General features: G+C 35.3%; 1 protein-coding gene and 1 long non-coding RNA gene across 3 annotated transcripts in view; both read right to left on the bottom strand.

Annotated features, from left to right (window-relative positions):
* Window positions 1-2,818, bottom strand: part of LOC147829276 (uncharacterized) — a 29,449-nt gene extending 26,631 nt beyond the window's left edge. Inside the window, exon 1 of the long non-coding RNA XR_015449279.1 lies at window positions 2,491-2,818. This is a non-coding gene — a long non-coding RNA (uncharacterized LOC147829276). The remainder of the gene's footprint in view (window positions 1-2,490) is intronic.
* Immp2l (inner mitochondrial membrane peptidase subunit 2) overlaps window positions 1-22,642 on the bottom strand; it is a 903,239-nt gene that overhangs the window by 490,227 nt on the left and 390,370 nt on the right. The gene's annotated exons all lie outside the window — the stretch shown is intronic.

The raw sequence follows: 22,642 nt of genomic DNA, 5'->3' as shown, positions 1-22,642 counted from the left end.
GGTTGGACTAAACACATTTCTTCTACAATCGACCACAGAATTTAACTTTATATCTCCAAATTATTAGTTAGCTCTATTCTTCACAGATACTTCAGTTGTTTCAAGTTTGGGGTTATTTAAAATAATACTGTCATCAGTGCATTTATACATATTTTTCTGTTGGGCATCCATCTAGGGTGGGATAGCTGGGTCAGGCAGATGTTCAGCAGGATGTTAGAACAGACTACCAGCTTTGCCAAAGTTGTTATACCAACTTTCATTGCAACTGCGACCTTCAAAGCTCTAGTCATTCCATATGCTGCTCCTCTACCCTTGGTATTTTAAATTCCTTTATTTTTTCCTTTTAGCAATTTTGGTGGTATCTTGTGGTTTTAGGTTGCATTTTCATAGATAATGAAGCTGCTGATTTTCTTTTCATATAGTAATTGACCATTTGGATATATTCTCTATAAACTGTATACTTAGGTAACTCTCACACTTTATTATCTTTTCTTTGTGGATTAGTAGGAGTTCCTTATTCTAGACTTGAGTTTTTCCAGAGTCAGATAATTCTGCCCCATTCATTGTCATTATGTTTTTCACACTGCATTATTTTCTCAAACTGTAATACTTCGTCATAAGTTAGGTGAACATAAATGAGTCTATTTCTACATTTTTTATTCCCTTCATCAATCTTTTTTTCATACTTACTACAATACCACACTGTAATAATGCAATGCTATAATACATTTTATCTGGAGTATTAGTCTTTCCATTTCATTCTCCTTTAAGTCTGGATTGGTTATTCTCCTGAATTTGCATTTCCATATGCCTTTTAGAGTCAGTTTATCAAGCTCCCCCAGAAATTCCTGCTGGATTTTTAAGTGGGCATGGAATCTAAAATCAGTTTGTAGGCTGACATTGATACAACCCATAAACACATGACATATCTTCTCATTTATTTAGGTTTCCTTTAGTTTTGAAATGTCTGTACAGATTTTGCAAATTGCTTCCCCTAGGCATTTGCTCATTTACTGTTAATGTAATCTTTTAAAATTTTTGTTTTCTAATTGTTTTTCAAGATACTACACTGAAATACAATTTATTTGTGTGCTGGTCTTGTATTCAATATTCTTATATATGTCAAAGAACATACTGAAATATTCTCGGCCCAAGGGTATTTTTTTTCTCGTAAGGATGATTTCACTTACGGATTTTATTTAACATATATGATGATTTTCTCTTCAACAAATCTAAAAATTTTAAATCTTACTTTCCTTTGTTTGTAGAATCTGTTCTATAGTCCTTTTAACAATTCCTCATATTGGTAATTTATACCCTTTTTTTCTCATTTTATTTGTCCTAAGGATTTATTAAGTTTATTAATCTTTTCAAAGAAATATTTATTTTGCCTTCTTGGTATTTCTTTCCACCTAATTTCTTAAATTTCTTTCCATTTAAATTACTTTTTATTTTAATTTATGTTTCAGTTTTAGAATTTCCATTAGACAATTTTTAAAGATTCCAGCCAACATTTTCATCTATTTCTGATGTTATTTAATCACAGTTATTTTAAAGTATGTGTTTGACATTCCTAATATCTGGTTCATCTTTTGTTTTTGTTTTACCATTATTTGGGCATATTTTCTGTGCATGACTGGTAATTTTTCAACGAATATTTGATAATAATGACAAGAAATTTCAGAGACTTTGAGTGATACTGCAAGATAGGATATTTCTGTGGTAGCTAGAAGACAGACAGATGATTACCTGGCATCCAACTGAGGCCAGCATATTTCTGATTTGCCTTAATCTCAAGATGAAGCCCTTTCAAAAGCTTTTACAAAATGTCTGAACATTACCCAAGACTCTTCTTCTTGGTAGTTCTAAGGTATTAAATATTATAGATAGATGAGCTAGGTAAAAATATTATAGGCAGTCAGATAGGGCTAAGTCCTCAAGAGGGCTAGCACAAAGGTGAAACACACCACAGCTGCACATTGGCTGAAAACCAGGCCTCAAGATGGAGACAAGATGACCAGACCCACATACTTCTTCAAAGAACTGGGCTTAGTGAAGTATAGATGGGCAATGACCACCCTGGGGGTGACCAGAGACCTCTGGACCCACCACCCCCTAGGAGAATCCTTGTTCTTTCCATCCACGCTTGCTACGTGACTTGCTTCCCAATTGGACACCATTGCCTAGGTGACTATACTTGTAACACTATTGGATGTTCATGGCTGTGGCCCATGTTGTACTCATGTGGGCTTCACCCTATAAAACTTCTCTGTAAAGTGGGGTCCTTGGCTACCCACTCAGGACTCCTCCTGCCCCTCAGGAGCTTTCCTATCAATAAATATCTTCCTACTGTTAACCTCCGTCATTCCTAGGACTCATTCTTCGATTTCTAGAAAACAAGAACTTGGCACATCATACAGTTAACAGGATGGGAGATATAATATTTCATATTTCATATATCCTGTGAAATATTAAGCAGCATGAACCCACCTTCCTTTCTGGGAATCTCACTTGCTCTTCCCACACAGGCACTGCAAAGGGAACACATCCTACAAAACGAAATTGTAAGCTAAACATTGGGTTCACTTCCTTGGTGGTTTTTCTCTTTCACTGTTGCTTCTTCTTTAGGATCCCTGAGTTCTAGCTTTCTGAGAATCCTGTACTCTAGTTTTTGCTCCCTAAGGTAAGTGACTCAGCTGCCACAGGCCACTGTTTTCTGTTCATCCACCCAGCTTTATACTGGGAGTGCTCAGATGTCCTGAGGAGAAAAGCTGCTGAGAAGGTAGAGAGCACACAGACACTCTACTCCTGTCCTTTAGCTTGGGTGTCTTGATTTCCTTCCCATGGCTTCAAAGAGCTTCTTTTTTGGTTTCCTACAAGCAAAAAAAGAGACTCTAGTACCAGGTATTCCACCGGAGCTGATAATGAAGGTCCCCACCAAATGTATTCGTTGAGAAGGAATCTAAACCAGATGGACTATTAAAATGTTAAGTCTACATAAACATAATTTGTATAGGCAAAAGTGAAAAATTCAGTGATTCATTACTAAAAGTATAGCAGAGCCACTAGTTCCTGTGTGATCTATTTGCAAAGCAGTGAGTCCTCATACTTCTTCACATATTTCTTGAAATTAAGTGAGGCTTGTCTGGGTCCTCTTCCCTTAAATAATTAACCTTAGAAATACATAGTCATTTCGTATCTGTTATGGTTTATGTCTAGACACTCCCAAAACCTCATGTGCTCATAGAGAGGTGACTGGATAGTGGAGACATGATATACTCAGCAGTGGATCAATCGTGATGACTTTACAGCTGTATGGGATGCTGAGAGGAGGCAGGTCACTGGGAGAGTTGCTTGAAGGGAGTATCTCCCTGCCTCCTCCCTTTATCTCTCTCTGCTCCTGATGCCATGCCATGAGCTACTTCCCCTGTGCCATGCTGCCTTGGAGCCAGCTGAATATGGACTAAAACCTCTACTAACTGTGAGCCAAAACAATGCTTTCCTCCTTTAAGTTGTAGGTTTTGGGTACTGTGTCCTAACAATGAGGAAATAACTAAAACAATATTTAAATGTCTATCTATATGTCTCAATATTTTCTTTTCTATTATCTACCAGTAAAAAGTACAATGAAATAATAACAATTATCTGTGGTAGAGCTATAATTAATTTATAGAAAATAAACACACAGACTGATTAGTCATGCTTTTTTTCATGAAAAAAAGAAAACTGCAGCTTTTTCTTTCTAGGGCGTGGCATAGAGTAAGGAAATCCTAACGCCTAAAAAGACAAAAGATTTTAAATATTTTAGGAAAAATAAAAAAGAAACAAAGACCTAGAATTCAAAATCCTAACTTTTAAGAAATCTACAATGGATAGGAATTTTGCTTTCACCATGAAGGATTAAGGCCACTCAGATGCTTGGTGACTGACCCTGAAATGTAGAGGTACCATACCCTACCAGGGAGTTGGCATTTTAAAATTATATTTACTGCAATTTATTCTGGTTACAGAAGTAATTAATATTTATTCTAAACAAAATTTTGCTGCAGGGAAAGAGAAACCCTTCTACATTGTTGGTAGGAATGTAAACTAGTACAACCATTTATAGAAATAGGCATAAAGACTCTTCGATTAGTTAAAACTAGAAAGTCATTGGACTCAGCTATTTCCTTCCTAGGTGCCTTCCCAAAAGAGCCAAAGTCATCATATTACAGTGATACATGCATATTCATGTTTATAGCTCCATAATTCATAATATCATGGAAGTAGCCTTTATATCCATCAACAGATGTATAAAAATGTGTTTATAGGGGCCGGGGATTTAGCTCAGTGGTTTCACCGCCTGCTGCACAACCGCAAGGACCCGAGTTCGATCCCTGGTACCAAAAAAAAAAAAAAAAATGTGTTTATACACAATGGAGCCCTACTTTGCTATAAAGAGGATAAACGAGTCATTTGTAAAAAAACAGAAGTACATTGAGACCATGTTAAGTAAAATCAGACACACAAGCTTAAGTATTGCATGATTTCTCTTATATGAAAAACCAAAACTATAAATAAAGAGCACAAGAAAAGATAGATAATCACAAAATGGGAGATAGATCTTTTGCAAAAGGGAAGGAAACCAAAAGAGGGAGGGAGAGAGGAGGGAGAGGAGGGGAAAGGAATGAAAAAAGAAATAGGATGCGTTATATACATGTACCAACTCCCCACAAGGAATGTAATCATTATGTACTGTAAACATGTACTAATAAAAAATAAAAATTGAAAAAAATTAGAAAACATTTAAAGTCCAAACATGAAAAATACTAAGTATGCTCCTTTTATCTAAAGATAAGATATCCAACAGAAAGATTGAATAATTACGATGTTTCCGGTACGATTTTTCTCATATAAAATGACACCATGCCGAATTCATTTATGGTTATGATTTTAACTTATATACTTTGCATTAAAGAGTACGTTTTTAAAAGATAACAGGCATTATTCAAAAGCAAAGTTTTAAATAGTTACATAACAATTACATTAGATGTCATACAATTTTTTAAAAAGTCAATCACCACACATTTGGAAGTTTTACTGTTCCCAACATTTTGTCATTAGAAATAAATACAATAGTATCTTTTTATATAGTAATATCTGCATGCATCTTTGGCTATTTGCATAAAACAAATTTCTAAAAGTTAATATTCCTCTTCCTACAGATTACTAAACTCATGTCTAGAAAAATTGCGCCAATTTATTCCCCCTAGCTAGAGAATATTTCATGTTAAAAGAGAAGCATCTTTGAAATTAAACATTATGGTTTTAACTTTAGAAGACAAAAATCACTATCAAATATTTTGCACACTTGGATAGCCTAATTACTAAAATGTATCCTCACGCTTGAAAGGGTTTGATCTCACAGATCCCAGAGAAAATGTGGAACAAAATACCAAACTCTGTTGTGCACTTACTCAGCTCTACAGCACTAAAAAACAAAATTGAAAAGACTCAAATGTGCAAATAATCTATTCCATAATTATTTATATAACAATATATCATAGAAAGATGTAAAACCATTTATTTTTCTTTGTAAGAAATGAAAAAATATTTCCTTTCCCTCATGCATCATGCAATAGAACTCATAAGATAAGAAATTTACCCTTTATCAAATCTACCCTTCCATATCCAAAGTGGTCCTGCAGTAAGCTGAAATGTCTTCCTGCTTTTGGATACTGACACTTACTGATGAGAACTACACAAATACTATTTGTAGAAATAACTAGGAATGGACATAACACCATCTTCCTTATATGTAAAGACCTGGAGGAAGCGCAGGACAGTGGCTACAGAAGAGTGCAGTGATGCTGAACAATTCTGCCTAAGGAATATGAACTTTACTAGAATTACCTCCTGGAGAAAAATGGTTAGCCAAAAACTTTCAAGCACATGTTCATAAAAATTGACTTTTTCTGCATGACAGGGCAGACTTCACAAAGGGGAAAAGGTCAAAGTGCAAAGCAACAGACTGTTATCTTCCCGTATTAGTACAGCATATAAAAAATTATTCACAATAATTACATTATATAATTTAAGCGCTAAACCCGGGCTGGTGGCATGGGCCTATAATCCCAGGACTCCAGGGCCTGGGGCAGGAGGATGGCTAGTTCAAGCCCAGCTTGGGAACCTCAACAACTTAGGGAAACCCTGTCTCAAAATTAAAAGTAGAAATGGGCTGGAGTTGTTGCTCATTGCAAAGGCCCTGGATTCAATCCCCAGAGCCACACAAACACAAAAAGCAGATCTAATAAAGAAAAAAAAATTAAGTAGTGAACATAGTTTATGAATTCAACTGGTTATCACACAATTATATTAACTGATTTCAGTACATGGAAGCACAAGAAAGACAAATTTAGCCTCAATAAAAATGTTATTGGGCGGGGAATTTAGCTCAGTGGTGCCACCACCTGCCTTGCAAGCCCAAGGTCCTGAGTTCGATCCCGAATACCAAATAAATAAATAAATAAATAAATAAATAGAAATTAAAGGTAGCATTATCAGCACTACTTCTTAAAATTTTTATCATAGTATTCTAGCACATAAGTGTTCTTGGATCCTATATTCTATTTATAAAATGAATGTTTTGTTATATCCTTTTCCTATTCAAGAAACAAAAACATTATGGCATAGAAATATTATATACAAGATTGCTCCATTTTCAATATGTCAAAGAAAATGTATTCCTTTAACTCTTCAAAATATTGTGATTATTGGGCCGGGGATTTAGCTGAGTGGATCCACCACCTGCCTCACAAGCGGAAGGTCCCAAGTGCGATCCCCAGTACCAAAGAAAAAAAACCAAAATCAAAATATTGTGATTGTAGATAAATAGATATAGGTAAATACATGTAGCTATATATACAAGTAATCTGGAAACAATGCTACATGAAAAATTAACCCGATAACAATAATAGCACACAATACATAAAGGTGACTTTTTAAATTGTATAATATAATCCATTGTAAGACATGTTACTAAACACACTTTACTTCATGCAGAAAGTAGTAGCAATTAAGCTTGGGAGTAATTATGCACTTTTACAATTTCTAAGAGTAATTTTAGAATGAAAAACTGCTGTAAAATGCAAATTGAACTTCGATCCAAAATGTTACTTTTTCAAATCAGACAGCTTTTCAGTTATTTTAGGACACTGCCATATTCATGGGTGCTATACAATTCTCTATGACATTGTTTCTAAGCAGGTGAGAATTTATACTGTGTATGAATTTTCTCAAAGATCCCTAAATATATATTCTGTTGATTAATGTAGATCATAAATTGGGCTATTTATTCCAATTTTCTTGAACTACCAAATTAAAGAACAAAGAAGTTATCTATAGAGTAAGTTCTAGGCCTCTATTGTAATCTATTCAGTCTATGGATAACAAAAATCAAATTGGAAATCAGAGACTTGGCTTCCTCTAAAAGATGCTTTCTGGATCCACTTAAATTTAGACCATCATTGAAAAAAGTACAACCAAATAAATGGAGATTTTTCTTTTATAAGCATATGCTTAATATTTAGGTACTTCCTCTACTGAATGTCATAATGTAGACATTACATAGATCACATAAAATTAGGAGAGTTTTGGAATTTAAAATGTTATTGGCAGTGTTCCATTAAGAAGGGCTCTTTTCTGTTCAGGCCAATCCTTATGACGTTTATAATTTAAAATTTTTATCTGGTTCGTTTGTTTTCCTAGAAGAAACAATAGCCTTTCCTGTTATTTTTTTAACCCCCAAGTTAAATGAACACTTGGTCAGAAAAATAAACTCACTAAACTAAAAAGTAGAAAATAAATTAAACCAACAAAGTACCTTTGGTAGGCAATCAATAGGCCTATGTTTTGTTTCTAAATTTTTCATCCATGTAATGTACTATGAAAGCATATATGGCTTAACATACCAACCCTACCTAAAACACATTATTCAAATCTGAGTGTGGGCAAAAGTTTCTTAGAACCCACACTTGCGAAATGTGAAAACTGCGCTGGACTGATACATATACATACTCCAAACAAAAACACTGCTTGAATATGTTAGTAGGATTAATCATTTTTCCTATATATGGCAATTCCATTGAACATTCTGACTATACATTTTTTTTTAGAAATTTCAAGCAACTTTATAATACAATAAACATAATTATGACATAATTTTACAAATGCAAGTAAAATTTACCTTTAGTTTACCACTGTAATTTTTGGAATTATTTGACAATTATTTGACCTCATTCCTTATATTTGTGAGACAACAAATAACTTAGCATTATATTATCATTGATTGGGATTAATCAGAATTAAAATTTTAAAATTAGAGCACTGAAATATCTTTGCAAATCATATTGTTCAGTAAGCAAAGAACCAAAGATCTAAAGCTGCATTGGCTCTTTACTCATTACGATATGAATCTTGAGTACTGAAAAGCTTAAAGACTGGTTTATTAAGACAGAAGAAATTCTATTAAGAACTACGTGAGCCACTTAGGAAGTTAGACTGTAAACATAAAGTACAAATTAAGATATTTGAAGAAAGATAATGAAGAACAAAATTAAAGTGATAGTAAAGATTAAACAGAGAATCAGAATATCGAAACTAATTTTTTGAAAAAACTCAGGATTCAGGTGATAAGAATTAAAAAGAAAGCGAAAAGAACAAGAGAATGAGACACCAAGGTCCAAATAAACATTAAGAAAGAAAATGAGCATATAACCAGAGAATATAATAAATTGAAAAGCCTTCATGAAATCAAATATCTTAATAAAATTAGTCTTCAAAAAGGATAAAAATTTAAATAAATCTACAACTTTTTAAAAAGCAGAATTATGAGTTTAAATATTTCCAGGAAGAAACCAGACTAAGACTAAAAGATTTTTGCATAGTAGGTTTGTGAAACTTGCAATAAGCAAAGCATTTCAATCTTATATTTTTCCAGAAAATGGGAGGAAAAGAGTATAGAAGGGAGGAATGATTTATTTCCCAACTCTATGAAGCCAATATAACCTTGATTACGAAATTTTGAAAACAAAAGGAGAACAGAAAATAATATGTGCTCCTGGTCACGTATGCAAATGTAGATGCCCTAAACAAAATATTAAAAATCAAATCTAGTGAAACCTAAAAATATTTGTTTGACTAGGTTCAACATTTAGGAATGCAAGGGAGATTATAATTAAAATATCTATAAATGGCATTCACTGCATTAACAGGCTGAGATAAAATTGTAATTGTTCCCAAAAAAGTATAATTATCTCAACAGATGCAGAAAAATTATTTCATAAAATCCAATACTGATTTACAGTAAAAGCTTCAGTAATGACAATTAATAATATATCATTAGCCATTCTATCACAGTACAGCTGTTCCCCCTTATCTGAGGACACATTCCAAAACCCCAGTGGAAGCCTGAAATGATTCCATAACCTATACAGACTGTCTTTTCCTAAATGTCAGGTCCAGGCCATCCTATTAAAAACCTGGTCGAGCTGTCAGGGGAAGTCCATGTTCAGGACTTTGGGAACAGCTCTGCACATGTGTCCCAGGATTTTGTGATTGACAGTCATGCAACTTCCCTAATCTCCTGTCTCACCACCACTCCAAATGTACACACACTGAGACTTGAACAAAACATGAGTAGCAGTTCAAGGCTGCATCCCTAGAATGACCCATTTACCCTTAATGTGCCTGCCTAAAATCACTCAGTACTACCAGGAAAATTTACTATCTGTTCCAACCCAAAAGCCATGCTAGGTGTCCTAAATCCCTCTGTCTTCCAGTATTTAACTTAGAAAGCCAGGCAATTTAGCAGCTTGGTGACACCAGGTCTCAAAACAAAAAATAAAAAAATGTAGCCGGGGATTTAGCTCAGTGGTTCCAGCGCCTGCCTTGCAAGCAGAAGGTCCCAAGTTCGATCTCCGGTGTCAAAAATGAAAATAAAAATAAAAAAAGTGATGGGCAGGTAGCTCAGTGGAGAGCCTTGGGTTCAATCCCCAGTACCCCAAAAAAGGAAGATGCCAATGATTATAAATGCTTTTCTGATATAAGTCTACCACCCAAACTGTTGCTCAGGGACCTCACAACTGCATGAAATGCAAATCTTCAGGAAAACAATGCTCCTAGTCCCTGCAGGTGGATAAATGCCTAACTTCCTATGGGCACCTTCCCTAGTAGGAGAGGATTGTTTCTTCAAGGGGTAGAGACCAATTAACAACCACAAATGATCCTGTTAATAGCCCTCACTCCCTTTTTCTTAACACACTCTACCTTCAGAAAAGTCCGCAGTCTTTTATTTCAGTTGGGGTTTAGTTCCTGCTGGACTCACCTCCCTGGAGGCATCAGCATGGGGAGGGAGTAAGATGAGGAATCAGTATAGGGAGTCCAGTCATTAAGTGGATGCCCCCACTCATAGGACATGGTGTGAGAAAGCACTGGATCACTAGGGAAGGCACCATGGGCTCAGAGATTGAGAGCAGATGATGGTATAAGAAATGGGCTGAGAGGTGGGTAGAATTCTTCAACAAAGCATGAAGAAACCTAGTTCATGGAGTGGCACAATACAGAGTCTAACAGAAGACTGGGCTCAAATAGCTTAATTTAATGAACTCTACTCTTACATGGGTCTGAAAGGCGAAGGAAGGGCATAATGTAAGAGTCAAGTAGGGGCTCAGGAACACGCACTCTGTTCTAAGTGGATATGATTCAAATAAAGAGCTTGGAGGCATCATTTTTTCTTTGTTTTGCTTGTAAGAAAATTTAAATTTGTTTTATCTTGTTATTTGCAGTTTGTGGCGGAGTCCTTGCTTTCCTATCCATTTTTTATTGTGATAAAACATACGTTGCATAATAATTAACCATAACATAGTTACCACTTACCAAAACATAAACCATTTTGAGTACACAGTTAAGTGTTGTCAAGTACATTTATATTCTTGTGCAACCCACTGCAACCATCCATCTCTAGAAATCTTCATCTTACAAAGCTGAAACTCTGTGCACTTAAACAATAACTCCGTATTTCCCACTCTGCCTAGATTCCCAGCAACTACTCTATATTCTGAATCTATGATTTTGACTCTAGGTTCCTCCTATCACTTCTTGGCCTTTTGGCTAAGACCAAGTGTTGACTCTAGGTTCCTCGAATCGTATTGTGACTTTTGTGATTGGCTTATTTTACCTAGCAGGTTGTATACAAATTTCAACTGTATTGTACCATTTGTCTGAATTCTCCTTCTATTTTTAGATTGAGTGATATTCCATTGTATCCATATACCATGATTTGCTTTTCTGTTCCTCTGTCAATGGGCCTTTGTCTGGCATCACATTTTGCCTGGCCATGTCATGAAACATCGCCCTGAGTGTGAGTGTACAGATCTCTGTTCAAAACCCAGCATCCAATCCTTTCCAATGATACTCAGTGATGGAAGTGCTGTGCAATGTGATCCTTTTTTAGTTTTAATTTTTAGGGGAACTACCATCATATTTTCCACAGAAGCTGTCTCCCTTATCTTTTAATGTAATTGTTATTTTATTATTTTGCTAATTTCATTAATGCTCTTTACTAATTTTTATTTACTCTTTTTAAAAATCAGTTTTTTAAATCTTGATTTCATTGTTTCAATTGCTAACAAAGAAGAATCAGTACAGCACAAAGATAACAGATTTATAATGAGTTCTTGATCAAGGTTGTGGGAACTATACATTTTTCTCCTAGTGAATCCTGCAAATATCTTCACAGCACCAAAACAGATTCCCACTCCCATCCTGAATGGTCTCTTTCAATCTTTGGGAAAAGCCTGACGGAATCCAGATGTCAATGCAGCTTTGCTTCCCACCATTCAAATGCAAAGCCCTGGCAAGTTATCCAGATTGTTGTAAATTCTAAATAAATACAGATTGCCATCATTGTACAAAGCAATTGCTCTCAGTCGTGTAAGCAAAAATAGAGTAAAATTCCCTCTCATAATACAGTAAAACAGTCATTCTCGAAGGAGGCTCAAGAACTCAAGGACAGGACTGTGTTATTTATCATTTCTAAGAATACTTAGTCTCTTGATTGTAATTTACAATGCCAAGAAAAAAATAGTAATTAGTATCTTTATTATCTATTTAAGTTCCATAAGTGAGGTTAATAATAACGAAAGAATTATTTTCTCTACTTTATAGATAAGAAAGTAAAACTTACACAGGGTCTTAGCCCATGGTATGATGCTGTGGTATGCAGAATACCACAGACTGAATAAATTATAGTCAATAGAAGTTGATTTCGCTCATGGACCCAGGGAAGCCCATGGTTAAGGGGCCATTTCTAGTGAGGGCCTTCTCTCCGTATTATAACATTACAGGAGGCATCACAGGGCAAGAATGAACTTAAGGGGAGAAGGAAAGGGCACTAAACTCCCTGCTTATATCTAACTCACTCCTGTGATGCACTCATGAGAGTGGTACCCACAAGAATTCATCATTTTATAAAGGTCTCACCTCTCAACGCGTTACAATAGCAGTCAATTTGAACATGAGTTTTGGAAAGGGAAATCAAACATAGCAGGTAGGCAACTTGCCCAGCCAGATAATGGCAAAGCCTGAGTTCAACCCAGGGAATTCAACAAAAGAAAACAGTATCTTCTTCGGATTTAACGTCTAGAGAATGAAAATCTGGTCTGAAACTACTTATGAAGTTCCTATCCAGAAATATAATTATGTTACTAAGAGACTAGAATCCTCCCACTCTGGCCTGCTTAAAAATAAACTTTATTATACTTCCTATCTCAAGAAATTACATCCTGTTAAATTACAAAACAAAACAACAAACAAAGACAAAGGCAGATATCTTTTAACAGTCAAAGGCTGTCTAAGATTCAGAAGCTCCTTCTCAGAAGCAGTTTCCCGGGCCCCGAAGGCACTGACAACTGTAGAACATCTGAACTGGTTTGATCTAGGTGTATCAGTTTCACAGGGCTGCTGTAATAAACCACAACAAACTGGGATGGCTGACAGTGACAGAAATTTATTCTCTCAATAGATCTGGAGGCCAGAAGCCTGAAATCAAAGTGTGGCAAGGCCATATTTCCTCCAAAGACTAGAGGGGAAATTCTTCCTCTTCTCTTCTAAACTTCTGGTGGTGCCAGGCATTTCTTAGCTTCTGGCTGTATCACTCCAATCCCCACCTCTAACTTCACATCATCTTTGCCTCTTCTCTCTGTGTGTTTCTTTTCAGCATGTCTTTTAGAAAGACATCTATCACTTTATTTAGGACCCAAATGGATAACCCTCTTTGAGAGCTCAATTTTTTCAAAGATGACATTCACAGGTTCAGAGATATGAGTACATTTTTGGACAGCTATTATTTAAACCACTACACTATCACAAGCCCATGTGAAACCATGGTATTGAATACCACTGGATGACATTTTACCACTCAGTCTGATCTCCATTTAACATTTTACTATTTTCCTTGTTCAAGGGCTTGATCTTAATACACCATGAACCACACCTGCCCTTTGCACAGCTTGCCTTTGTTACACAGAATACTATGAAATTTTAATTACTCTTGCCTCCTTCCGGTCTAACTAATTATCAAGTCTGTTTCAGACTTTCCTTACCAGTTACCTTGTTGACTCCACTGACAAACTGCAAATCCCAAACAGTATGGGTTCCTCTACCCACTATGCAGCACTGGTCTACTCTGCCCCAAATGACAATATATCTTATTTTGCCCAGGACCTTGCTGGTTTACCTGAGTTTTCAGCCTACTTATTGATATGTCCCCTTTTAAGGTCAAAATTACATGAACATCCTAACTTTCTGTACCTCAGCTTTGACCCAAAGTATTAAAAGTTCACCAATTGGAATCAGATAATTCCAAACTCCCCACAACAAATGCATGCATTATTGTAGTTTATATCAGCTTTAGTGTATTTGGGAACACATTTCTCAATGACTGTATTACCCCAGGATATGACACAGGGAAAATCAAATCTTAGATTTACTGTCTGATATCCCTCTATGGACACCACATCCCTACAAAAGAATTTTCCCTGAAAAAAGAACAGTCAATGAGCTCTGTATTATCCCACTCATAATCCTTAGAAAAAATTATTGAAAGAAAAATATGTTGAATATAATGGCTTAAGTTAACAACCAAGATCTGCCTTCTGAGCTATTGGATGCATGCAGTAAGAATTCTTTCATAAATTAGAATTATACTTTATCCATCAACCATCCTCACCTCTGATTTTTAAAAATATTTTTTCAGAAATCTGCTTACATTTACAGTGGAAAGATAAATTTCTATATACTCTATTAAAATAGTAACATTTTTGCATACAAATAGTTTCCATTCTTTATTTTACTTACATATATTTTTAAGGTATCAGATATGTATGCCTTTCTGATGGAATGTGAAAACATTTTCTGTTGGATATGTGTAAAATAAACTTGGGGCTGGGGATTTAGCTCAGTGGCGTTATGCCTGCCTGGCAAGTGCAAGGTTTCCCAGTTCAATTTCCGGTACTAAAAAAAAAAAAAAAATTAAACACAATCTAAAATGAACTTGATTCTGAATGTTAAAATTATTTATGAATATATATTTACCCAAAAGTTTGAAAAAATGATTTGTGAAAGTGATACAATTATATGTGATTGGTTTTTACTTGTGGGCGTCCCTATGCTCTTTCTTAAAAACCCTGAACCTTTGCTTTTATTTGAGTATTCTAAACTCATTTAGCTGGAAAACCAAATTCCTTGTGGTCCCATTAAGTACGTTGCTAAGCAAACCATCTAGCACCATCTACAAACAGGAAGCTTGGGTGTGAGCCAGTCTTGTAAGTTGAGAGGAGGTCAGTGCATTTTAAACCAGCAGATCATTGAAGAAAGGTGTCTTGCTGCTGAGCCTGTTTTCATTTCTTTTGGGACAAATATATACATCTATTGACCTATGCTAAATTTATTTTCATGTTTACGCCTGCCTTTGAAGCATCTTCTATATTGCTATATAAATTTTACTTAACAAGGGCTTCCTTAACTTGAAAAAGAAGCCGAAAGATGATCTTAAAAATCTACTTGTATACTTTTCAAGCAAGGTTGTAAATTATATGCTGGCTTTTCTTACATTCTTTCTAAGGGAAAAAACTGTCATGAGTAAATACTCTCTTCTTGAAAACTGACATTAAAAAGTAAAGTTGCTGTGGCTTTTTGAACGGGTATTAGCTCATATACTAAATTAAATTTGTATTATTTGGTTAAGATTATGCTAACAAATGACTAAAAAACAAGTGATACAAACAGAAGTGTCTTTCTCACATCCATGGGCTAAAAGTTTGAAATCTAGGTGCCCGCAGCTTTGCTTTCTTCTATGGTTTGTGCAAAAGAATAGTTTCCACGTCTCTCTTCTGGGGATTGGCTGGTAACGACCACCTTTGGAGTGCCTGGGTTTGAGGTGACACAACTCCAGTCTACACATGGTGTTCTCCCCATATCCCTATTTCAGTTTTAAAATTTCCATTTACACTAGGTAGGGCCCACCTCAATAACCTCATCTTAACTTGATCATCTGCAAAGACCTTCCTTCTAAATAAGGTTATATTCACAGGCACGAAGGGTTAGGTCATCAACATTCTTGGACAACACAAACTTTTTCATGAAGGATTATCACAGACTACTTGGGCACGCTCATATTTCTATATTTTTGTCAGATACACTGGCTCCATTCTACCATTGTCTCCTTTTGTTTGTTTTTTCTGGTAATCTTTTGCTATTTCAACAAAGATTTTTAAATGATGTATAACAACACATATAAACTGTTGATAAAATATATCCATAAACATACATTCAGGGTTTGGTTTAAAAAAGTAGCACAAGGTTTAACAGGCAAAACTGCTGGGAGTGAGTCATTGTACTTTGGCACATTTACAGCATTTGGAAAGAGGGAACCAATTTGAAGAATTCTTTCCTAAAAAAAAAACAACAACAACAGAAAATGAAATCACTTCCTCTGTTTGTTTGTGGAAGCTTTTTCCCCCTCAAGACACCCAACAACTAAACTTAGAAATCAAGGCAACCTTCAAGGAAATCTGGATGTGTAGCCAGGCTGACTGGCAAGGAGAACTCTGCTTCTGCACTTAACCCCTTGATCACGATAAAGACTACACCCCAGAATAATCAGCAGGAACAACAGACCAGAAATAATCACTGGAAGCAAGGCTGAAACCAGAAAAGGAGCCCACAATACAGCACCCCAGTCTAATATGCTTCAGGACTACAGCCTATGGCAGTCTTTCCAGAAAAAACTGAGAGCGCTTAAAGTGGACCTACAGAGGTAGAGAACGTCATCTAAAGCAAAGGATAGTTCTAGAAAAGACGAAGTTACAAATACACAATTCTGAGGCCTGTATAAATAACAATGCTTGAGGTTTCCTATAGCTTTAGTTTCTTATGCTTGGAAATAGTCTTAAAATAGAAAGGTAAAACCAGAAATACATGATTACAGTAGATAAGAACACAGTGGTTTTATAATCCGGTTATGCTAAATACTTCTGATTGCTCAGAAAGCAAGGAAAAAAATTCGATTGTATGAGGATATTTCATTTTAACATTTTTATCTCTAAGAAATCAGTACAAAATTCCAAAATTTTGTGCTTGTTTCCACTGCACATATACTAAAATTGATACAGGGAAGATTAGCCTGGCCCGTGAAAGGAAGACTCGCAAATTTTCCTAAGTATAAAGGAATGGATCGAGCCAGCTTTTCACACAAGCATTTCTCTAGCACTTTCTTAAAAAGAAAAGTAAGCATGTAAGACACACACACACACACACACACACACACACACACACTCTCATACGGATCAGGGGAGGGGAGAGAGAGAAAGTGCACACATATACCATATGGCATACATTTATATTTAAAATTATCATGAATTAAATTGTCCCGTGTGGACTTTTCAACACTGTACCACCTTGGAGTTATTAGAAACTCACTAGGGTAGTATAAAATCAATGTTTTGAATCGCTGATCTCAAGGGAAATAATATTTGAGGCTTCTAACTCTTCTAATTATATGAATATCACAACTACCATTTATATATTTGTCTTTGCAGTCTAGAGGGACAAACAGAACAATTAAGGGACAACCTGTAGAACACAAATCATTTAAAGCTTTCTTACCTCCACTCTCAAGATTCAAGATTCTTTCTCAAAAGAGAAAATGGTCAAACATGAATGAAGAATGTATTTCATGAAGCAAGAAACACTATCGCCATATGTTTAAAGTAAAAGAGTCTGGATAAAAAAAAAAAAGCCTAAAATCCTGAAGGAAATTTATCAATATCCTGATCAAACTAGAATTTGTTTAGGACATGTCTTAAGGTACAAGAAGCAACATGAATGATTTTTCTTTTAAATTATAAGCCGTTATTTCCAACAGCAACAATGATGACAAAGACAATAATCTCCTGCCCCCCCCAAAATCAGGTAGCTTACACTAAAAGCAAATACACATGTAATGAAAACATGTTAAAAGAAGAATTAGAGGTATAAGGCCCAAGTAATAAGATAAGAGGAGGGGTGGGTAAAGAAGGAAGGAATTAGTACTTGAAGGAAAGGTGATAACATTATACAGTTGGTGAAAAATAAGGCACAGACATTTGGTAATATCTGCTTTAACAAAAAACAGCATTCATTTCAATCAAAAAAGTAATATATGCCCATAAGAATTCCTGCAATATTGTGGACATATATAGTACTGAGGCTATATTTTGAGGGTGAAATCATATATGTCACTTGCCAAATGTGTTTGCAAAATGCTTTGAAATGTAAGTGACATGCTGGTTTCTGAGAAGACTCCATTAAACAGCAAATTCTTTGCAGATATAAGAAAGGAAACTTAGCAGCTTTATATATTAAAATATTGGATAGATTCAATATTGAATTTAATCTACAAATTGGAACATGGATCCAATTTCTTATCTCTGTTGATATTTCTTCAATCCAGAATTGTACATGTCATATTATAAAAGCATTTTAAAGGAACATATCATTAAAATAAAATCATCTTGAAATTGACAAACTGGCAAGGAACACATGATAAAATGTTAGGAAAGCCACTGTGCAGATAATCTATGGAGGTAATAGTAGAATTACTGTTTTCTATATGGCAAAGACATAAATGTACACTGTCAAGGGACTGTTATCCCTTCACAGGCTATGGACAAATGAAATACAGATGAAGTCTGTAATGGTTCCATCAAAAGAGATTAGGACAAAAACACTCTGGAAGATTCTGATCTCTGAAGAAAAGGACTTTCTCTTAAAGCATTGACATCTCTGCAAAGTGTTACAGTTGTAGATTTTTTTAAAAAAACTTCCATTTTTTTCATAGCTTAATGTAATAATATGATGGTGTCTAATAATTTAGACTCTAGATAAAACATAAGTCAATTTATCAAATATAGCATTTTACTGATAAAATCATTTTTAAAGCATGATTTTTAAAAACATATTTCTAATAATTTCTGTGGTACTAGGGATTGAACCCAGGGTGCTGTGTCTGCTAGACAGGTACTCTACCACTGAGCTACATTCCCAATCCTAAATACACATTTCTAAAACAACTTTCTACATGAATAAAAATTTAAGTATTAACAATACTCAAAATTAGTAACTAACACAAAAGAAGAAAAATGATTCAATATTTAATTGAGAAATATTAGGGTCACATGAGATTGGAGGATGCTCACTTAAATTTTATTGTATTGTAATTAAACTACTATCATTGCAGATAGGTAAGTTAATTAGAGATCTTATAGGCAGTTAGACAAGGCCAGCCCATGAGGAGCCAACATGGAGGACAGTCAAGGAGCCAACATGGAGGACAGTGAAGACACATTCACCGAAGGCCAGCATTATAAAAGAAGAGAAACTAACACATCCTTGTAGGACGAATAGCAGTGATTGATATTCTAAATAGGTATCAATCACCTGTGTGGGGGGCCAAGGTCTTAACCCAGACTTTCTGGGAAATATCCCTGACCCACCCTTACTGAAAATCCTGTACACTTGCTACATGACTTGCTCCCCCACTTGACCCACATTTAAACAATATTACCTGGGTGACTGTACTCGTAATCTTATTGGTTGGTCACGGTTTTGCCCTACCTCATGCCCACCTTATAAATTTTCATTGGGTCTTATAGTTTTGTCCCACTTTATACCCATCTCACCACATGGGTTTGCTGTATAAAACATCTTTGAAAAGTGGGGTAGGTGGGCAACCCACTTTCCAGTCCCCCTTCTGTTTCTCTTAGGCAGAAGCTTTCTTTTTCCCAATAAATTTTTCATACTTCATTGTTCCTAGAATTCATTCTTGGATTTTAGAGAACACAAACTCACATTTCGGATATCTAGTAGGTTTGGGAGTTACATCACTTCCCCCTATATCACTATATTTAACTAGAATTAACAAGTATTGTACATTACAAAATGCAGTAGAAACTAAGTGCTGTCTTTTATAGACCAGGAGTCTTATCTCTACAAAAGAAAGTGACTTGCCAAAGTCTAACCTGCACACTTCAGGGATGTAAAGCACTTAGAGACACTGACATGTATTAAAGCACCATATTTGTCCTGTATTCAGAATAGTGTCCAGTAGCTAATAAACTCAATAACAGTTTAGCCAGAGGGTTTCACTCTTCAAAGCTATTTTAATGACAGAAAGAATGATAAGATTATCATTTCTATCCAGTTATACACAATAATCCAAACCCAGATTTATTGCATTTTATTGCATATGAAAATTTAAGCTAAAAAATTTTCTTTTTCTTTTTTTTTTTTTTTGGTACCGGGGATCAAACTCAGGTCCTTGCACTCTTTCCCATACAATCAGCCATGCTACAGAAAATATATGGTCAGAAGTGTTAACTGGTATGCCCTCATGTATAATTTTCCCATTGCTTTCATGGAGGATTACAAATATTTTCCAGGGGAAGCATCATTTGATTTAATCAAGTTTGATTAAATGATTAAAAGAGTAGCATAGCATTCTAGTTAAGACCTTAAAACTTGCCCTGTTTAATTCATGGCTTTTCTGCATAACACTTTGTGATTAGTTTTTATAACTTCTTATGTTAGTTTGCTTACCTGTAAAATATGGGAAACTGGCAATTGTGCCACATGTCTCTAATCCCAGCACTCTGGGAGGCTGAGACAGGTGGATTGCAAGTTCAACCCTAGTCTGAGCTATGTAGCAAGACTCAATCAATAAGTAAAAAAGGGTTGGGAATATAGCTCACTGCTAAGATCCTTGGTTTAATCCCCAATAATACCCCCCAAAAGATGGTAAATATCTCACATTATGGTTATGAGATAAAATGAACTAATATTTGTAAGGAATACAGGACATGCCCACCATATTGTGAAAGTATTTGTGAATCAAGTGCCTCAATGTATATGCTATCAGTAGCATATAGCATGGCCTTTATTAACATTTATTTCTATGGAAGATTGGGAATAATTTCTTATAATAATTTGTGGAAGGCTGATTACACATGTGCAAAAGGGAGAAAATGTTGCCTTGAAAGAAGTACGTTGAAGCAACCTAAATCATTGAATTAGTTGCCCAAACTTGGCTTCTTATTGGTAAACTTTCCAAAGGTGTTAAGAATGTGAAATCTGTGTCAGCACAGTAGAAGAGGAACACTGTTGAGTATGTGGGATTTTTGCATATTGCTGAAAGCACACATGACAACCACAGTGGTTTGGAGACCTACACACACATTCTTTTGCTCATGTTTGGTAATCAGTGAGCTATAATTTGTGTGTTTATCCTCAGAGAGCAACAGCCAGTAGGTTTCAGGAGTAGCTGTGTAACTTCCAATACTTAGTGACACAGCAGATATAACCTGCTTCCTGGGATGTTCACCATATTATCAGAACAAGCCAGGAATGAAATGCAATCCATCCAGTCAATAGGGAATAAAATTATTTGAAGATTAATCAAATACAGGAAATATTTAAGAAAAACTAGATACAATATGAGCAAAGCTTGTAAGACTGTGCCCACATTTGAGAAGCAAAAGGAATAATCTATTATTTTCTGTTCAGTCATTCCACGATTTTCTTGTCTCCAAAAAAGGGCAACAAATCTAAAGTTTCAAACTACTGTTCTAAAAATATCTACATTACAATGAAGTTAAATATATTAATTATCAATGCTTAAATAGCATTTGGTTATCTCTTAACATGGATTATAAACATTAGCCTTTCTCATAAATAAGAACCTCTCATGAGCATCCATTTGTATGGATTAGCACCCTTCATCATTAACTACATGTTTACATCATAAAGGAAAATGACACACAAACTCCTGTGTTTTTTCTGTCCTTACCCCTCAATCTCAGTTTCATTAGAACAACACTACAATCAACAATGTACTAGGTACAGGCATACAGACTAATATTTCACAAATGAAATTTTCATTCATTTCATATAATCACCCCTCATACTTAAAAATAAGACAGAGCAGGCAGGTATTACAAATTGAAAAGCTGAGGTAGACAAATATTTAAAAACTTCTTATAGCTGGTGAATAGCAGAACCTAGGCATACATATATACACGGGCATATTTCACACCCACTCTTTAGAACCAAAATCTATGTCTTCACAGTATGTTTTATCTTTGTAGCAACTGTCTCACCCAATAAAAAACACACTGATGAATTTCAAAATTCAGAGTACTGACAGGAAATATACAGCCCCCTGTTTGCTTATTTTTAAATTTCACGATTACATTCTCCCTGCTTCAAAAAATTCTATTATCACATGAAAAACTATTAACCAGCCCCCTATTGACTCTAGTAAAACAATTATTGAAAAAAGAACATAGCCTCATAAAACATGTGCATGGAAACAAATATAATCCTTCCCTGGCACAGAGGCAGAAACTCAAATTGCCAGGAGAGAATCTGGAAGATATTTTGAAATCAATACTTGTATATAAATGGTCACAGAGAAATATGAAAGGCAGGGGAGGTATACATATATAAAGCATGGTATTAAAAGAATTGCTTTAAGTGAGCTGGGCATTCCAATAAAGAATAAAAAGTCCACAAATCAAAGATAAGTCCCTGGCAGAATACAAGGCATACAGTAGGCACTTAATAATTTCTTGATGGGCCTGGGGATTTAGTTCAGTGGTTCCGGTGCCTGCCTCACAAGTGCAAGGTTCCAAGTTCGATCCCCAGTACCAAAAAAAAAAAAAATTTTCTTGTTGCCATAAAAATGCAATTATATTATATGAAACCAAATACCAAATTCTATTTCTAACAGTTCAGAAATTAAGTGGAAAATCAGAAAAAAACTATTGCCTTCATTTCAGAATTCTTGTAACACTATGTATTCCAGCTCTATGCAAGAGAATTAGTATTAATTACACAGCACCCTTGTCACTAGCTTGCTTCCACTTCTGACTTTTTCGGCATATAGGCCAAAGGACAGTCAAGGAAAAGGTTTACTATAGCAGCCAATACTTCCTGCACACTGGCTTAGCTACATTCAAGAAAAAAACTTAAAGTGCCTACAAACCCTCAACAATCTTTCCTTACCCACTCC

The sequence above is a fragment of the Heterocephalus glaber genome, unplaced genomic scaffold (genome assembly GCF_053883595.1).
Source record: "Heterocephalus glaber isolate CG9 unplaced genomic scaffold, H.glaber_assembly_v1.0 deba00000676, whole genome shotgun sequence".
Classification (NCBI taxonomy): Eukaryota; Metazoa; Chordata; class Mammalia; order Rodentia; family Bathyergidae; genus Heterocephalus; species Heterocephalus glaber.
The sequence above is the reverse complement of the archived record's forward strand: the minus strand, read 5'-3'. Positions and strand labels throughout refer to the sequence as shown.